Source organism: Mus musculus, chromosome 18, assembly GCF_000001635.26.
Source record: "Mus musculus strain C57BL/6J chromosome 18, GRCm38.p6 C57BL/6J".
Taxonomy (NCBI): domain Eukaryota; kingdom Metazoa; phylum Chordata; class Mammalia; order Rodentia; family Muridae; genus Mus; species Mus musculus.
The window spans coordinates 68,687,872-68,705,422 of NC_000084.6; the positions used below are offsets into that span (position 1 = coordinate 68,687,872).

A 17,551-nucleotide genomic window follows, 5' to 3' on the forward strand; every position below is an offset into this window, starting at 1 on the left:
CCCCTCCCCCCCCACTCCCCTAGCCACCCATTCCCATTTTTTGGCCCTGGCGTTCCCCTGTACTGGGGCATATAAAGTTTGCCTGACCAATGGGCCTCTCTTTCCAGTGATGGCCGACTAGGTCATCTTTTGATACATATGCAGCTAGAGTCAAGAGCTCTGGGGTACTGGTTAGTTCATAATGTTGTTCCACCGATAGGGTTGCAGATCTCTTTAGCTCCTTGGATACTTTCTCTAGCTCCTCCATTGGAGGCCCTGTGATCCATCCAATAGTTGACTGTGAGCATCCACTTCTGTGTTTGCTAGGCCCCGGCATAGTCTCACAAGAGACGGCTATATCACCGTCCTTGCAACAAAGGCTTGCTAGTGTATGCAATGGTGTCATCGTTTGGAGGCTAATTATGGGATGGATCCCTGGATATGGCAGTCTCTAGATGGACCATCCTTTTGTCTCAGCTCCAAACTTTGTCTCTGTAACTCCTTCCATGTGTGATTGTTTCCAATTCTAAGAATGAGCAAAGTGTCCACACTTTGGTCTTCGTTCTTCTTGAGTTTCATATGTTTTGCATATTGTACCTTATATCTTGCTATACTAAGTTTTTGGGTTAATATCCACTTATCAGTGAGTACATTTCATTTGAGATCTTAAAGTGAATAACATAGGTGATTTCCCATGATTCACCGCTGTTACTTAAGTCCCCCTTTAAACTGTAAATGCCATCAGGCTAAAGCAAACTGCTATGAAGACTATGAGTGATGACCTTTTCCTTTTGGCTATGTTGGATGATGTCCCTTCACGAGAAGAAGGTTATATTTGCTGTTATAATCAACATCAAGAAAATCAGAATCAACTTCAATTCTTCAACTGGCTACTGGGTACCCACGATATTATAGCTATCAGTACTTGGTGCATAAACATGAACGTAAGGATTCCACCAAACAGGGGCTCTGTCCATCTGGGCCTCCTTTGCTCTCTTGTCTTCTTTAAAATCATTAGACCAGTCGGTTCCCAGGGTTTTCCATGGTACTCTTTTTGTATGATACACAGCATTGCTTTAAAGACATTATCATGCATCTGCCCCACCACAGGGCTTAAAACACAGTACCTATTCCATCTTTAGCATCAAGGCTACGAAATGCCTGTACTGTATATACACTTAGATAATGAGTCCATACTCTGTTTCGACTGTGCAGAGCACAGTAGGGAGACTGTAGATAATGATAATGTACTCTACATTTCAAAAAGCTCCAAGAATTATTCATAATGCTTTCACCATAAAGAAATGATAAATGCTTGAGGAGGGGTGTGTGTTTGTTTATCGTGATTTAAATATTATACAATATACGTGTGTGTGTGTGTGAAAACATCACGTGGTATGCCGTAAGTATGTATGATTTTATTGTTTATATGTATCATTTAAAAGAAATTAAACAACCGTAAAAGGAATCTTGAAGTTGTCACTACAGTCACTTAAGACAATTTGTTCAAAAGAAAAATGCAGCTAAGTTACACAATGTCACTTTATATAAAAAAGAATCAAAGTATCAAATATAATGTTTATTGTTTTCTTATACAAAAGGGAAAACCGCAATTTTTAAAATTGCATCTTTAATAATAAAAGACACATGATCATTACTAGCAGGAGACGTATTACTTTCATGGGGTTTCGAATACCAGCATTTTGTCCTGTTACTTCTCTGTTAGATTCTTTCATTAATTTTGGGGGGCCTAATTAGGCCAAATTACAGTATATTCCCTAATGAAATCTATAGATTCTTAACTTCTCCCCCATCTTTTCACATCATTCTGAAGTTCACATTAGTGATGAAATTCAGCTCAGCCTTTTTCTATTCAGTCAGTCTTGTATGTGTTTCACTTCTCATCTGAATCCCATATCTCACTGTCTCTGTCTCTGTTGCTCCCACCCTTCTCCCTCCTCCTCCTCCTCCTCCTTCTCCTCTTCCTTCTCCTCCTCCTCCGTCCTGTTAAAAATTATCCACTGAGGAGACTCAGGGATTATATTAGAGGCATTTTTGGAGGTCAAGAGTAAAACCATATTGAAAACCTGCCAGGGAAGGGGCAGGTATGAGTGACAGTAAAGGCTGTCTTTAAGCCTTCAGACCACCCTGTGTTTGTCACTTTCTTTGGTCCATTGCTACATGGGGCAGGCCTGAGGGAGGTATGTATCTCTTCAAACCCGAACCTGCACGAAGGCTCAAGCTAGTTTCCCAGTAGAGTTTTAAAACTGGGTTAACAGGGTGTCATGGTCTTGTTTTCTGGAGACCGCAACATTTAATCCTTAAGGATGAAGTTCTGTCCTCTCTAATGCAGACATTTGTGCCACTCCGTTCCTGGGTTCTTCTTGTCAGTGTGTTTGACCCAGTGTGTTACCTTCCCTTGTTACTATGGCCATAGCTGTGCCTATGTTCCTTCTGCCCACCGTGATAGACCTCAGCTCTGGATTTCCACACAGGTGCTCAGCTCGCCCACCCCATGGCTGCAGGATCGGGGTCTGGGGCTTGTTTTACTTGCTCATCTTTAAATTCATCCCCCTTTCAACCCAGCTCAATATGCAGCCTGCACTCCTTACTGCTCCAAGTTGAGTTAGTCCTGTGAGCTTCCAAAGTCCCTGACCTCATCTCCTCTCTGCTATACCTTCTGCAGTGTACACCATTTCTTTGTAGAAGCATGACTTTTGTTTTGAGGCAGGGTCTTACTACACAGTATTCAGTTCTGACTGGCTTTGGACCCGATATGTAAACAGACTTTCCTTAAGCTTACAGAAATCCACCTGTATCTGCCTTCCAAATGCTGGGACTAGAGGTGTCATCCTAAGGGCTCCATCATGCCTGGCCCTTAGGAGCGTGCTTCTTAATACTCAGTACCCTTTCTCCATTAGAGCACAGTTAGAACTCTACCTCCTTTTCTTAGTGCTGCTACACAAATCCAAGGCTGTCAACACATATTCCTTACATAAACTAATTGGTGAGCCACTTATCTAGTTATCAATCAGATATATTTTGCTTAAATATTTATTCATTGCTGGCTCTGCAGCCCACATTGGCCATGACAGCAAGTTTCAGAAACCCTCCCATTCTTCACATGTTTTTTCCCCTAGTTCCAAATTTCTAGTGATTCCGTCTTACTATCCAAATAATTGAAGGCCCAGGACTGAAGGGGTCATGTAGTGTTTTGGAGATGCCAGTACCATGAGATGACCACCAAGAGCAGCAGCAGCAGTGGAGTACAGGCATCTGGAGCCTAGAGGATGACGCGTGTGCTACAAAGGGCCTGGCTGGAGAAGTGACCCAAGCCCTTGGAGGAGCCCAGAAGATCGTGAGTTGGATCCCAGACATTGGACGGTTGGAGATTGACTTTTGCTTTTGATTGTGACTGTGTCCTGATATTTTCCCTCTTGAAGGAAGAAACTGTTTTAGTGGAGCCCACAGACTATTAATTGTAAAAAGACTTTGAATTTTAAAAGAGATGGATATTTTAAAGAGATTGAAATTTTAAGAATATGTAAAGACTGTGGGGCTTTTAAAGTTATTTAGATCATTGAGGTGACATTTTCTGGGAAGTGTTTTCTGAGAGCACAGTGGCTGTGTTCCAGATATAGCCAAAGTTGTACATTGTGCTGTGGCTGGACTTGGTAATGTGTAAGGGTCACCCAGGTGGTACTGGTTTTGAAGGCATGAAGGAGTTGAGCAGAGCAGCTGAGGCTTGGCACTGTGAGAGGCCATGGAAGGCCATTGGTGAAAGTGCAGCCTCAGTTGCAATTGATGGCCCAGGACTGAAGGGGTCATGCAGTGTTTTGGAGATGCCAGTACCATGAGATGACCACCAAGAGCAGCAGCAGCAGTGGAGTACAGGCATCTGGAGCCTAGAGGATGACGCGTGTGCTACAAAGGGCATGGCTGGAGAAGTGACCCAAGCCCTTGGAGGAGCCCAGAAGATCGTGAGTTGGATCCCAGACATTGGACGGTTGGAGATTGACTTTTGCTTTTGATTGTGACTGTGCCCTGATATTTTCCCTCTTGAAGGAAGAAACTGTTTTAGTGGAGCCCACAGTTAAGAGACTTTTAATTGTAAAAAGTCTTTGGATTTTAAGAGAGATGGATATTTTAAAGAGATTGAAATTTTAAGAATATGTAAAGACTGTGGGACTTTTAAAGTTATTTAGATCTAATAAGACTAATCGAACCATCTAGTAGCTGGTTCCCTCCGAAGTTTCCCTCAGGATAGCTGGCGCTCTCGCTCCCGACGTACGCAGTTTTATCCGGTAAAGCGAATGATTAGAGGTCTTGGGGCCGAAACGATCTCAACCTATTCTCAAACTTTAAATGGGTAAGAAGCCCGGCTCGCTGGCGTGGAGCCGGGCGTGGAATGCGAGTGCCTAGTGGGCCACTTTTGGTAAGCAGAACTGGCGCTGCGGGATGAACTGGGAAAGTTCTTTCCTAAACGGGTGTTAAACTGACACATGGAATTTCCTGGGCAAAAGTGAGATTTCGTTTACTCTCTCCCATCATGCCATTTGTACATTTCTATCTTAATGTCAAACTAAGCTTTTTGTGGAAGTAAGCAAAAGCATTGTTTTCAATAATGCATCGTTCCTTCTGTGCATCCTTTCTTGTCTGGTGAGAATGGCAGCTGTGAGCGTGCGTCCCAGCACATGCGTATTATCCATGGTTGTGACAACTTGAATATGAAGTGACCTCACCCCACACAGGAACTCCTGTCTTGAATGTATGGTTTCACCATAGCAGGTGAAACTCTTTTGAGCCATTATGGAAACTGTAGGAAGTGGGATGTAAGAGGAGGAAGTAGGTCTCTGGGGGTAGGTCCCAGGAGTGTGTTATCCTTGTCCATTTCCTGTTTTGTTCTGTTCTCCAGCTTAGTTTTGCACGATGTGCTTGGTTCCCCTATAGCAGAATGAATCTTTTGACAGTCTAGAGAGAAAAAAGTCCCATTCACTGCTAAGTTGTCCATGCCAGTACCCTGATTTAAGTGAAACCACAGTCCGTGTGTTTAAACAGTCAGTTGCCAGACTCTGGCAGTTTGAGGATATTGTGGAACATTTGAGACTCTGGTTTTCATGGAAAAGTGGGTCCTAGAAGTGGGCCATAGTGTTTGCCTCTGGTTCAGGCTGGAAGAAGTCGTGCTGCAAACTCCTGTGATATGGGCAGATCCACTCATGTACCATAGATTCTCTAGTATGATGAACTGACTTCTCTGATACCATGAGCCAAAATAAACTCCTCTTTAATCAAATGGCTCCATCGGGCATTTGGCCACAGTGACAAGGACTATCTGCATATGCTATTTATACTATCACTATAGTTTCCATGCTATTTTGTTCAACCTCACTCACTCTTGGCTTCCAGGTGAAGGCATCAACATCTCTTAGCAGTATGTCCTTGCCATGTTTATTCTGCCTGATGAATGCTTTAGTAGCTACGGGCTGACTTGGGGAATCTGGGCTTTCCTCTTCTTGGCTCTGACTGCTGCTGACGCTACACCCCTTCTGTTCTCACTTGTTCCTGATGAATTTCCTTTCCCACTTTCCTCTTCCTTCCATGGGCAGCCTTCTACCTCTCCTTCTATCGCTCCGTCTAGTCCACGCCTTGCATTTGAAGTTGCTATTACTGAGAGTAGACAACAAGATGGACGAGATGGTGCGTAGAGTTGGTAGCTGCTTTCATTGGTAGATTTAGTGGTGAGAAAACTGTCAGTTCTCTGAAAAAGTTTGTTCAACACTGGGAGTTTTCTGAAAAAACAATGAGTGAATTGGTCCCAAGTGAGGAGGAGGAAGTGAAGGAGGAGGAGGGGAGAAGAGAAGATGAAGAAGAGGAGGAGGGAGAGGAAGAGAAGGAAGATTTCCTGGAGTTGTAAACCAAAGTGGTATTATTTTTCAGGGAATAGAAGGCCATCACTCATATTAGAAATATTCTTCCAAATTGGTTTTGTAATTAAATATCCTGACTTCTAAGTTATTATTGCCCATTTTGGCTTGGCTTTCAGTAGTTGTAAATAATCACCTATATTGGCTCCATCTTATCTTTTCTGGAAGCCTGTTAAAGCTCCGGCACCTAGAGGTTTAATTACACCGTTCCTCTCCTCACTGTTATGTTCACAGAGAGGCCCCTGCAATCAAGCACATCCCTGGCACCTCTTCAGTGGAAGCTCCTCTGACACCCATCAAGTTGGTCGTCATTAATGCCTTAGTAAGTCTTCCGAATCAAAGAATAACTTAAAAATAGACATGATTTTCAGAGACCAGAGCCAAAGGGAGCCCAACATTAAAGGGAATTTAATACGCCAGAGACAGAAACCAGAGAAAACTGAGTATGGAAAGATGTAGGAGATGCAGGAGATGCAAACTCATGGAAGGGTGGGTGGGTTGCAGGTAAATTTGGAAGTGGGTAAATTTATATAAACTAGTTTATATTTCTTATAATATTTTCACTACTTTTAGAGTTTTGAAATTTTTTTGAAACAATGATTTGAATGAAAAGAAATTATATGTGTGCATGCATGTATGAGTGAATGCATGAGTGTGTAAGGGTGGGGTAGGGGATGTGCGACTGAATACAAGTGCCTGAAGAGGCTGGTGTCTTAGGATCCTCAGGATCCAGAGTTCTAGACACTTATGGGCCCATTACTTTGGGTGTTGGGAGCTGCTCTAGGTCACTCTGTGGGAGCAGGGTGCTCTCCTAACTGCTGGGCCAGCTCTCCAGCCCTCAAGACAGTGAAATTTGAGAATATTTCCTAAGACTAGTTAGATCTGAGTTGATGCTAAAAATAAAAGCAGTGTTCATGTAAGATCTTAATTATTGTATATCACGATCAAAGATCCAGGAAACCGAGACATGGAGAGAGTCCCCAGGAGGAAATAACAGATAACATTTGACACAAGTAGTGCTGGAAAAATGATGTTGGATGTGATTTTAGTTTGAGCTCATACAGAGGAAATACATCATTTTAGTAAATTAAAGAACAATCGGCACCCCGATCCAAGTCGGGCTAAGTAATGACCAGAAAGTCATTGAAAACTTAACTAGGATTCAGGAAACAAATGGACTTTCTTTTTCATTAAGATCAAAAGCCCAAGATTATAGTTATTATTTTGCAGAAGAATTCTCTCACACAAGGATTTACTTCGGTTACTGTTTTAGTTCTCTGGGGTTTTAAAAATGAATACATTTCTATTTTAAAAGGAAAGACAAGCCACTTTAAAGAATGGTATGCATTATTTCTAACAAACTCTCAGATCTGTAACCATCTCCACCCTCTCATTTGTCTCTCTCAAATTCTCCCCCCCATCTTCTCTCTAAAGCCATATGTATCTCTCACATTTTGTTCCTGCCCCGTCCCTGCTATTCCATCAATGTTATCTCTGTTCTCTGTCTTCAGGATTTGCTTCCTGCTATGGCTTGACTAAGGAATGATGCCGTAGACTCATGACTGAATACTTGGTAGTCACTCAGCTGGTGACCCTAATTTGGGAGAAGCTGGCTCTCTTAGGAGGTGGAGGTCTCACTGGAAGGGGTGGGTCATTGGGGTCCTTATTCATCTGTTTGTACCTGATCCCAGGCTCCTAGCATCTCTGTTTCCTATCAGCTAGACCCTCAACAGTCCCATCAAACACTTGTTGTTTCTCCTGTATTATTTTTTCACACAGGCTCAATGGGTCCATTGACTATGAAGGAAAATCTTTAAAACCATATAAATATATCTTTCCTGCCTGTAAGCTGTTATAGTGTGTATTCTGTCATGGTAATGTAAAGAGTAAGTAATACTCTCCCATTGATTGTTTCCATCAGCTCTTGGTTACCACTGTAAACCTTGTCCACTTGAAATCACTTTCCTGGGCCAATGAGATAGCTTTGACAATGGTGTGTAAAGGCACACTCACCCATTGGACACTATAACACTCAGTTCTTCTCTTCTAATTGTTCATCTTCTCTTAGATGGTATCTATCATATATGAGTCTTCAGCTATCATCTGTGATCACAGATTCTTATATGTCCACATGCAGTCTGTTATGTTACCTCCATGGGCAGTTTGCAAAAGTAGTTCAGCCACCAGTGTGAGTTAGGCTATACTCATAATCTCATTCTTTTGTTTTCACTACATTATAGTGCAGTGTGAGCCTCTCTCTCTCTCTCTCTCTCTCTCTCTCTCTCTCTCTCTCTCTGTGTGTGTGTGTGTGTGTGTGTGTGTGTGTGTGTGTGTGTATACACGCACATGTGTGTACATGTGAGTTCATTTCTCTGGGTGGGTCACTGGTCAAATCGCTGTACTGCGCTCTCTCCTTCTACCATGTTGGAATCTTAGGGATAAATCTTTAGGTTGTCAGTCTTGGTAGCAGGTGCCTTTACCAACTGATTCATGTTTCTGGGCCCATAATCCAAAGCTTGAATGATAGATGGTTTACAAAAGTTTCACTACTTCCAGGATTTCCTAGGTTAGTGAAAATTCTACCTATGCATTCCCTTGTCTAACTTAGAAAAAGTGCTACTTCATAATGGTTTTCTTTACCTGCTTAGAAGTGTTTTCATGAGTATCATCTGTGCATGTGGGTTCTTGGGGGATGAGGCAAGTGACTTTAGGAGCCTGGGGTCTATATTAGGTGTACTATTCTTGACTAACTTATTTTTGAAGCAGGGTCTCTTACCAAGTCTGGAACTTGCCAATTTGGCTATACCAACTACCCAGTGACCCACTGGTATTTTGCTGTTTCCAAAGTGCGATGCTACAGTGAGAGACATGCACTGCCATGCCTGGATTTTACCTGGGTGCTGGTGATCTCAGCTGCAGTAATGATATTTACCCAGGGAGTCATCTCCCTGATGTCCTGTTATGGAAGCTTGCAGACCAAGACTTTTACATGTCTCTGAAATCTGTGCAGCTTCTTGCATCTCTGTTTGCTTCACCCCTGAGCACCCTGCTATGATCTCTTGTCTAAGCCATTGTTTTCTAACTAGGGTCTTGATGCCTTCAAACTCTAGTCAAAATGATCTTCTAGGCTTGATGCACCAGTATAGGGGAATGCCAGGACAGGGAAGTAGGAGTGGGTGGGTTGGTGAGCAGGGGGAGAGGGCATGGCATAGAGGTTTTTTTGGAGGGGAAATCAGGAAAGGGGATAACATTTGATATGTAAATAAAGAAAATATCTAATAAAAAATGATCTTCTAAGAATTAAAATTAGATATTCTTCCTTATCTGAAGACTCTTAAGAGATACAGAGACCCACATTCAAACGTTAGCTTGGGGAGTCCCTCAGAAGAGGGGGAAGGAAGGATTGTAGGAGCAAGAGGGGTCAAAGACACCAGAAAAGTATGGCTCACAGAATCAACTAAGCAGGGTGCACAGAGTCTGAGGCAGTGACCACAGAGCTTGCATGGGTCTATGCTTGGTCCTCTGCATACATGCTGTGATTGTTTAGATTGGGGTTTTTGTTGGACTCCTAACAGTGAGGGTAGGGGTATCTCTGACTCTTATCTGCTCGTGTGACTGTTTTCCTTCTGCTGGGCTGTCTTGTCCGATCTTTATGTAAGGGTTGTGCCTAGTCTTATGGCATCTTGTTATGCTGTGTTCTGTCAACATCACTGAGAGGCCTCATCTTTTCTGAAGGGAAACTGGGGAGGAACAGTGATCTTGGAGGGAATTGGGGCAGGGCAGATTGGGTGAAGTGAAGAGAGGAGACCCTGTGGTCCAGAAATGTATTGTATGAGAAAATAATAACAATAATAACAATAATAATATTAATAAAGACCAACAGTCTTTCATAACCCAACATTGACATTTCTCTAGATGCTGTTCTATTCTTGATTACCATGTTGATTTCTTCTACATGCTAAGCATCGTTTACATTGCTGCTCAGGTACCCAGTAACGCCTCTCCTTCAGAGCCTACTTCATAGGCTTGGTGCCCTCAGTCTGTGCGTCTGAGCCTCCTTTGTCTTTCACTTCAAGGGAACACAGCTGTGATGGTGTATACATTCACACACTTGTTCATAAATGTCTCTCACGGAGAGAACAAGTGCAATCATTACCTATTCAAAAAATGTGTTCTACGTCACGCTTGCTGAAGCGTGTGTGGGGCTAGAAAAGGCTAAGAGAGCAGATCCTGGTCCTCACGGAACACTGGGGATTCCACAGAAGGGACGAGGAGTCTCTCTACCTGCGTGGTCTGGAAAGGAACCGGCACCCTGGGCTAGGAAGTCTCTGAGGATGAAGAAACTAAGCGGACATGTATGATGGCATGCTAAAAGACCAGTCACTGTCGCAGCTGGATCCCACCCCCTACTTTGCAATCGGTTTATCGCCGCTGCAGGCTCCGCAGACCCACTTTGCAGTCAGTTTAGATCTCATTCGTGAGACTGTTCTCTTGACACTCATCCTGAAGTGACTGATTGCAAATTACAAGCCCCCCGAAGGCCTTTCAAATTTAGGCTAAAACAATTGGGCAGAATTCAAGATGATTGAATGGTAAGAAAAGTACGTATTCATGGAGTGTGCGAGCTGAAAGTAGTCAGCTCACTGCCATCAAGTTTTAGATGACGACTTGGAGGCCTCAAAGTTTGCAGGACTGTTTCTCTCACAGTGGGCTTTTTGGAACAGGTACATTTAAAACACATTCGAAATGGTTTTATCACCAACCTGATCATTCTTAAACCCATTTTTCACAAGTCTAGAGAGGAGAGGAAAACCCTCGTTCCTAACCAACTCATGAAACAAGCTTAAACTTTGGAATCAGACCCCATAACAAAGACAAAAAAAAAAAAAAAAAAAAAAGAAAAGAAAAAAAATCAAGTTCTGAGAAAAATTGTCAAATCAGATCTTTTTTTAATTTTAGTTTCTAAATATGCTTATTCACCATTGTGAAAGATAGATTTGTTTCTAGTTTCTTCATGAGTGATAATGTTTGTTATAGTGATGATGTTGCCACAAGCATAATGGTACCTGAGAGTGTACCTTCCACTTTGCTGGTATGTTCTTTGTCATGTTGCTCCTGAAGGAACAAACCTACCATGTTTTCATACGCCTTCTAGAGAAGTACAGCGGCAAGGAAATGGTAATGGCCAGCCAATAGCCAGAAGGGAATCATGATCTGCAGTTGAACAGCCCTTTAGGAACCAATGAGACCCTGGATCTAGTTGGCATCTTGACTTCAGGCTTGTGATAGGGTCCTTCCATGAGTGAGCCTGAGTGTGCATGTGCACAAGTGTGTGTGTGGGGGGGGGGGGGCACGCACGAGTGTGCTTGCCACGGTGAATGTGTGTTTTATACATTTGTGTATGCACGCATTCATTCCTGTGTGGTGGCAAGAGAGTGATATCATACGTCTTCCAGTATCACTCTTCACCTTTACTTTCTGGGACGAGGTCTCTCTTTCATTGAACCTGGAACCCATGGTTTGGGCTAGACTAGGTAGGCAGCAAGCCCAAGAGATGCTCCTATCTCAGCTTCCTCACTATAAGGGTCATAGAGGTGGTCTGTCTGTCTGTCTGTCTGCCTGGGCATTTCTCATAGCTGCTGGGATCTAAACTCAGGTCTCTCATATTTACGAAGTAAGGATTTTACCTATGAGCTACATCCCTAGCTCTCATATGATATCCCAGGTGTTTCCTCCTCCTCCTCCTTCTCTTCCTCCTCTTCCTCCTCCTTCTCCTTCTTTAAAGCATAATAATTTAAAAGTAGAGATATTTATGTCACTCAACACTCTTCTAACTGCCCTGTTCCTACTGTATAAACTCAGTTTTGTAGCTTAGCATGGAAAGTCTTTTACATTAGTTATTGGTTAAGGGTTTCAGCTTTCTCTCTTGCTGTGCTGAAATGTTTCCCTCAACTTCCTCTATATAGCTCATTCTTCCACCATCCCCAGAGTTCCCCACAACTTCCAATATTAGCCAATGGTTTTAGCCTCTCTTGGAGATTCCTTCCTTTTGTCCTGGATTCTTCTTTTCTGATCCAGCTCACCACTTTATAAGTTATTTCTAATTTCACTAATATACATCACATCATTTACCACCATACATTATTAATTACACGGGTGGTAGAGGAATCTTGGATGCAGGGATGTTGATCTCTAAACTTTCTTCTTTGCTTCCTTTTCAAGTAAATAGGTACACTACACTACTTAACGTGTGTTTCGTTGCTTTGGTTATTTGTGCCTGTTCATGCGATTCTCTGATTTCCCTATTTGGTTTTCTTCCAAAAAGCAAATGTATTGAATAAACTGTGCTGGATATCCAGAAGAAAAAGAAGAGTGAGGACAGATATTCCAGGGAATAACAGAGTTCCATGGAGTAGAGAAAGGTGGGACCCCACCACTTTGCTCCAGGCAAGAAGAATGTAGAAAGTACTAAATCTAGCGATATAACTCTATGCTTGGTCACAGGGTTCTGACTGCCTGCAGAGTCTCAAGTCTGAGACACAGCTTAAAGATAATATTGGCAAGGAACAAGTACATTTAGTGTCCCTGTGGTAACTATGTAGTCAGTGGCTTGGAACTGGAAGAATTCTGTATCTGTGTAAAGCCCAATGAGCTTTTCTGCTCTGGAGAGGGAAAGGAAAGACAAAGACTATAATTAAACTTCCTACATCTGTTGGAATGACTTGGTGCTCAGTGAGCTTTAGCTTTAGTTAAAATAACAAAAAAATTCATATTCGATGCACTCTGTCTGTAGACTAAGACTTATTCTAGTGTGGTGGTTTGAATAGGAATAGCCTTATAGACTCATGTGTTTGAATGCTTGGCCCTGGCACTATTAGGAGTTGTGGCCATATTGGAGTAGGTATGGCCTTGTTAGAGGAAGCATGCCATTGTAGAGATGCTTTTGAGGTCTCACATATGTTCAAGCTATGCCTAATAGGGCAGTCTCCTTCTGCTGCCTATGGATTAAGACACAGAGCTCTCAGCTCCTTCTCTAGCACCGTGTCTGCTTGCATGCCACCATGTTTCCTGCCATGGTGATAATGGACTAAACCTCTGACACTGTAAACCAGCTCCAATTAAATGTCCTTTATAAGAGCCATACTCATGGTTTCTCTTCACAGCAGTGGAAACCTTAACTAAGATGTCTAGTATGAATGGTCCCTATGCACAAGAAATATGAAGAAAATGGCATTGAAGCTTATCATAGTTAGTGCTCTCAGCACCAGTGAGAAAGAGTATCTTTAAAGAAGTCAGTGACTTGGGAAACGATGTCCCATGCACAGAAGAATAAAGATAAGAATGATAGTGGCTTTCTTGTTGGAAGCAAGCTAAATGAGGAGGCCATTAAGCCATAACTTAAAAGTGCTGAAAGAGGGAAACTATCACAGCCTACGATTTTCATCCAGTAAAAGTATTTTTCAAAACACAGGACAAATAGCAAAGTTTTAAGAAATGCGGTGGTGGAAAGCATTTTTCAGCAACATCTACCATACATGAAATATTAAAGGGTCTTTGAAAAAGGTACTGACACCACCTGGTAACAAGGTTGTTCACCAATGGTACCAAGTGTCCAAGCTGAGGCTGATCATATCCATGTCCCTGCACATTTGGCAGTGTCGAGAGATATTTTGTGTGAACACGTGTACAATGCTCTAGCATCCAGGTATGATATAAAGCATCCTCCTGGATACAGGACTTCTCTCAACGGAAAGAAGTGTCATAAAAAGGAGATTGAAAAACCAAGGTCTCAGCAAGGAATATAAATATCTTTGTATTTCTTAGATTTCTTTAAAATATTAGAAACTATTTAAACTAAATTATATATTATTTTGTCTATAGCTCGTAAAAGTAAAAGCTATGATATAACACAGAAACTGGGATAAAGACACAGAGATGCCTGACTGTGTGATTTATTGTATTGCATGAGAGTGGAGGTGTATTTAGTATCTGAAGGTAGATGGATATAAGTTAAGTATTTGTGCTATCAACTCTCATGTAAAACTAAAATCATAAAAAGGAATAGTAGTAAGCTAACAAAGGAGATAAAATGATTCCTTAGATGAATCAGTTCCAAAGATGGCAGAGAAATAAGGGGAGGGCATGGGCCAGAAGGAAAAATAGGAAAAAACCAAACCAAAACAAAACAAAACCAAAACAAGACAAGGTGGTAGGTTCAGATCTAACAGTATTGGCAATTATACTGAATTTAATAGGTTCTACAACTCAGTTAAATGCTAAATGTCACCTGACAATATATTTTCAAACGAGACCCACTTATGGCCACCTATAAGAGATGTACTTTAAGTAAAGACACAAGTATTTTCAAAGTTAATGGACACAGATATACAAATACTAACACCAGTCAAAGTTGGGTTAGCTATATTATATCAAAGAATATTAATAGTTAGAAAGCAGATTATTTTGTAAGAATGCCACCACAAATTCAGGCAGAGAACGTAATATTCCTAAACATTTTCCCCTAATGACAGAATTTCAAAACACATGAAACAAAAACCAGAAGTATTTCAAGTAGATAAACTCCATGGTTACCAGAGATTTTGATACTAGTATCTCGCTGATAGAGTAGGTAACCCACATGTCATGAAGTCATATTGGTTTTGGTGGACACTCAATAAATGTTGGCATGTTGGGGTTATATGTATGTAACCTGTCATTTAAAGATATACCTTATTATTGTGGTTTAGCTTCTAAATCTAGGAGGCTTCCTACAGTGGCTCCTGGTTGAACTGGGTTTGTAAACTTGACTTTGCAGGAGTTCACTGTGGCTGTTGATTGGAGTGATTTCTAGGATACTCTGACACTACTGCTATCCTATCTGCAACGTTTCCAAAGAGTGATCTGGTCTCAGAGGCTTTAGGCTCCTTGAGTGAGATGATTTCATACCCAGGACCTTTGGTTTAGAGGTTTACTTCTCTTGGCTGGTATCTCTAAGAGATCCACAGAGCAATTTTGCAGGACTCTCAGTCCTCACTGACTTTCTCAGAAGCTCCATTATTTGTTTTGGAAAGCAGTTAGAGGAAAAAAAATAAATCCCGAAGATTTGCTTTCCTCCTCTGACAGTTTGGCTGGATTGTATCAGTGGCACCCAATTCGGGGACATGCCCCCGTCTCTCTCCCTCAGCTCTTCCAGGGATAACAGTCTTGTGTGATTTTAATATGATCATGTCTTTACCATGTGGTCTATCAGCTGTCACAGACAGCGTGTTTGAGAGTGTCTAGAAGGGGTTTTAATTGGCAAGATCTTTAGTAAAATTTGCAAATTAGTGATCCACCGGCTGATGTTATGACAATGTCTAAACACTATCAGACCATTTTAAAATAATCTTTCATCGATACAACATTCATTTTAATTAGCCAGAGAATGTTGGTCCCAAAGGAAGCTGCCTACAGTTTTATGGACTCAGCATGGCACTATGGGGTGGGTTCTGAGCTTCATGGGGAAAACAACAGATTTATTGAAGTTATTTATATTTTACTCAACTTACGAATGTGCCGGTCAGTGTTCTACAAGATGACATAGATGCAGGGATATGAGAGGAAAATATGTTCTTCTTTCTAATGGAGTGGCATGAGACTCTGGACACCTGGGTTTTTTAGTTCTGGCTCATACAGGATTTATATGATTCTGGGCAAGTACAGCAGCAACTAAATGTGACCAAACATCTCCTGAATGCCAGTCATACTGCATTTGGTATCTTATAACTTGAGCAATGACATAAGGTGAGTGCTATTAGCATCTTTCCATTTTTGAGATGTGGAAACAAACTGAAGTTCAGGGGGAGAAATAAACTTGACACACTGTGTGTCTTGGGACAGGAAGAGACTCACACCCCTGCCGAGAGACACTGAGCTTTATGTAACCCTATCAGGACTTTGCCTACCAGAGCTTAACCTTACTGAGCTGAAATCTTTCTTATCTGAATAAGGAAGCAATGAGACTATATGTTGTTTTATTTCCCATTTAGAAAGGGGATGTATATACAACGTACATCATTACATTTCTGGTTGTCGGGGACAAGGTTCTATGTGACCTATGTTCTCATGAAATCTGGCAGGTCCTTATCATAGCCTTGAGAGGGTACCAGTTTAGTAGCATGGTCCTGCTTATTTTGAGTAGATCAGTAGCCATGCTAGGACCTTTGTTTCTAGGTTAGTGCTGCACTTCCCAACTCTCGACAGCCTATAGATGTAGACTGTGCCAGCTAAAAGGTTGTCATTGTCTTAAGTCTAGGGATATCAGCAAATTCCTGGTTGTGATCAGGTCCCTTCAGATGTCCCACTAGTGTTTATTGGGCAACTTTTTCAATATATTTTATAGTGTATCAGATTATGTGTTTATTCGAAATGAGAGAAAATTTTCTTGGCTCTAGCCAACAGTACAGAAATATACCACAGGACATTTTTCTGGTATGAATTTCTTCCCTGAAGAATGAATTAAGAACCCACTCAGTCCAGACTGCAGAATGGAGATGCGAGGCATCTGTTAAAATGGTCCCTTGCTTACTTAGCCTTTTCTTTGATTAAAAATACCCTGTGGCCCACATCTCTGAATTTCCTCTCTAACTACCCCTAACTGCCTATGTGAGAACATGGTCTGACAGGAGCCTTAAAATGTCAAGAGAGGAGACTTTGGCAATTGTTTGACATTTCGACATCTTACATCGTCAGAACTTTGCGCTTTGGGTTTCGTAAGGGTTCAAAGCATGCGTGAAACTGGCAAGATAACTTGCGGATGTCTCCCCCCCACTCCGTTCGAGGATTTTAAAAAAATATTTCTCCAAAATTTTAAGATTCCAGGAGATGTAATTACTCCCTGAAAGCCCTCGTGTGTGGAAGACTTTGATGAAGTAGTGGGGGCTTTGATGTCCAACGCAAACAAGTCCAGTGTCTTTTTGGCAGGGAAGTGCTTCAACTTTCCTCTTCCTTTGTCTTCACTAACAATTACATCATGCTTTCGGATTTCATTTGTTGGAGGTCTGGACACCCAGAAATGTTACAGCTCCTGAATCTCTATGTCTGATGCTCTAGGTTGAGAAGAGATAAGCAACTGTGTGTGCACGTGTGTGTGTGTGTGTGTGTGTGTGCTCTTCTTCAAAGTACTCTTCAATAGAGGTCTCCTATAGGAGCATCCCATTGGGAAGTATGATTTTTCTGCTTGTGTCTTGGTTACACAGCAGCTAGGGAAATAGTTTCTCTTTTGGGAAACTCGTTGTAACAAATGGCCACAGGTTGCCCTCAGGGACATGTCTTTTCAGAAGCCCCTAGGGAAGACTCTTTTCCCATCTGTTTTCAGCTTCAGGCAAGTGGCAATAATACTTGGTAGCCTTTGGCTTGGGCCCTTGAGGTCCAATATTGGCCTCCATTGTCAACTTCTCTGTCTCCTTATCTCTGTGTCTGTCTTCTTCTCCTTTCTCGTCTCAGGATTCCAGTCACCACATTAAGTGTTCACTCTAAATCTAAGACAACTTCATCTTGAGACCCTGTCATACCTTCAAAGAACCTGTTTCCAATTAAGGACACATTCTGAAGTTCTGGGTGGCAAATTTTGGAAGAATGCTATTCAATCTGTCACGCTGCCATCTGCC

The 17,551-nt window shown here is 41.9% G+C and overlaps 1 long non-coding RNA gene across 9 annotated transcripts in view; it reads left to right on the forward strand.

Moving 5' to 3' along the window:
* The window catches only part of Gm30821, a 118,298-nt gene that overhangs the window by 96,860 nt on the left and 3,887 nt on the right, over positions 1 to 17,551 (forward strand). For 8 of the 9 annotated variants that reach the window (XR_001782510.1, XR_001782509.1, XR_001782508.1 and 5 more), the window contains one exon: positions 6,138 to 6,225. The exons of the other annotated variant lie outside the window; for it this stretch is intronic. This is a non-coding gene — a long non-coding RNA (predicted gene, 30821). The remainder of the gene's footprint in view (positions 1 to 6,137; positions 6,226 to 17,551) is intronic. 9 annotated transcript variants of the gene reach the window in all.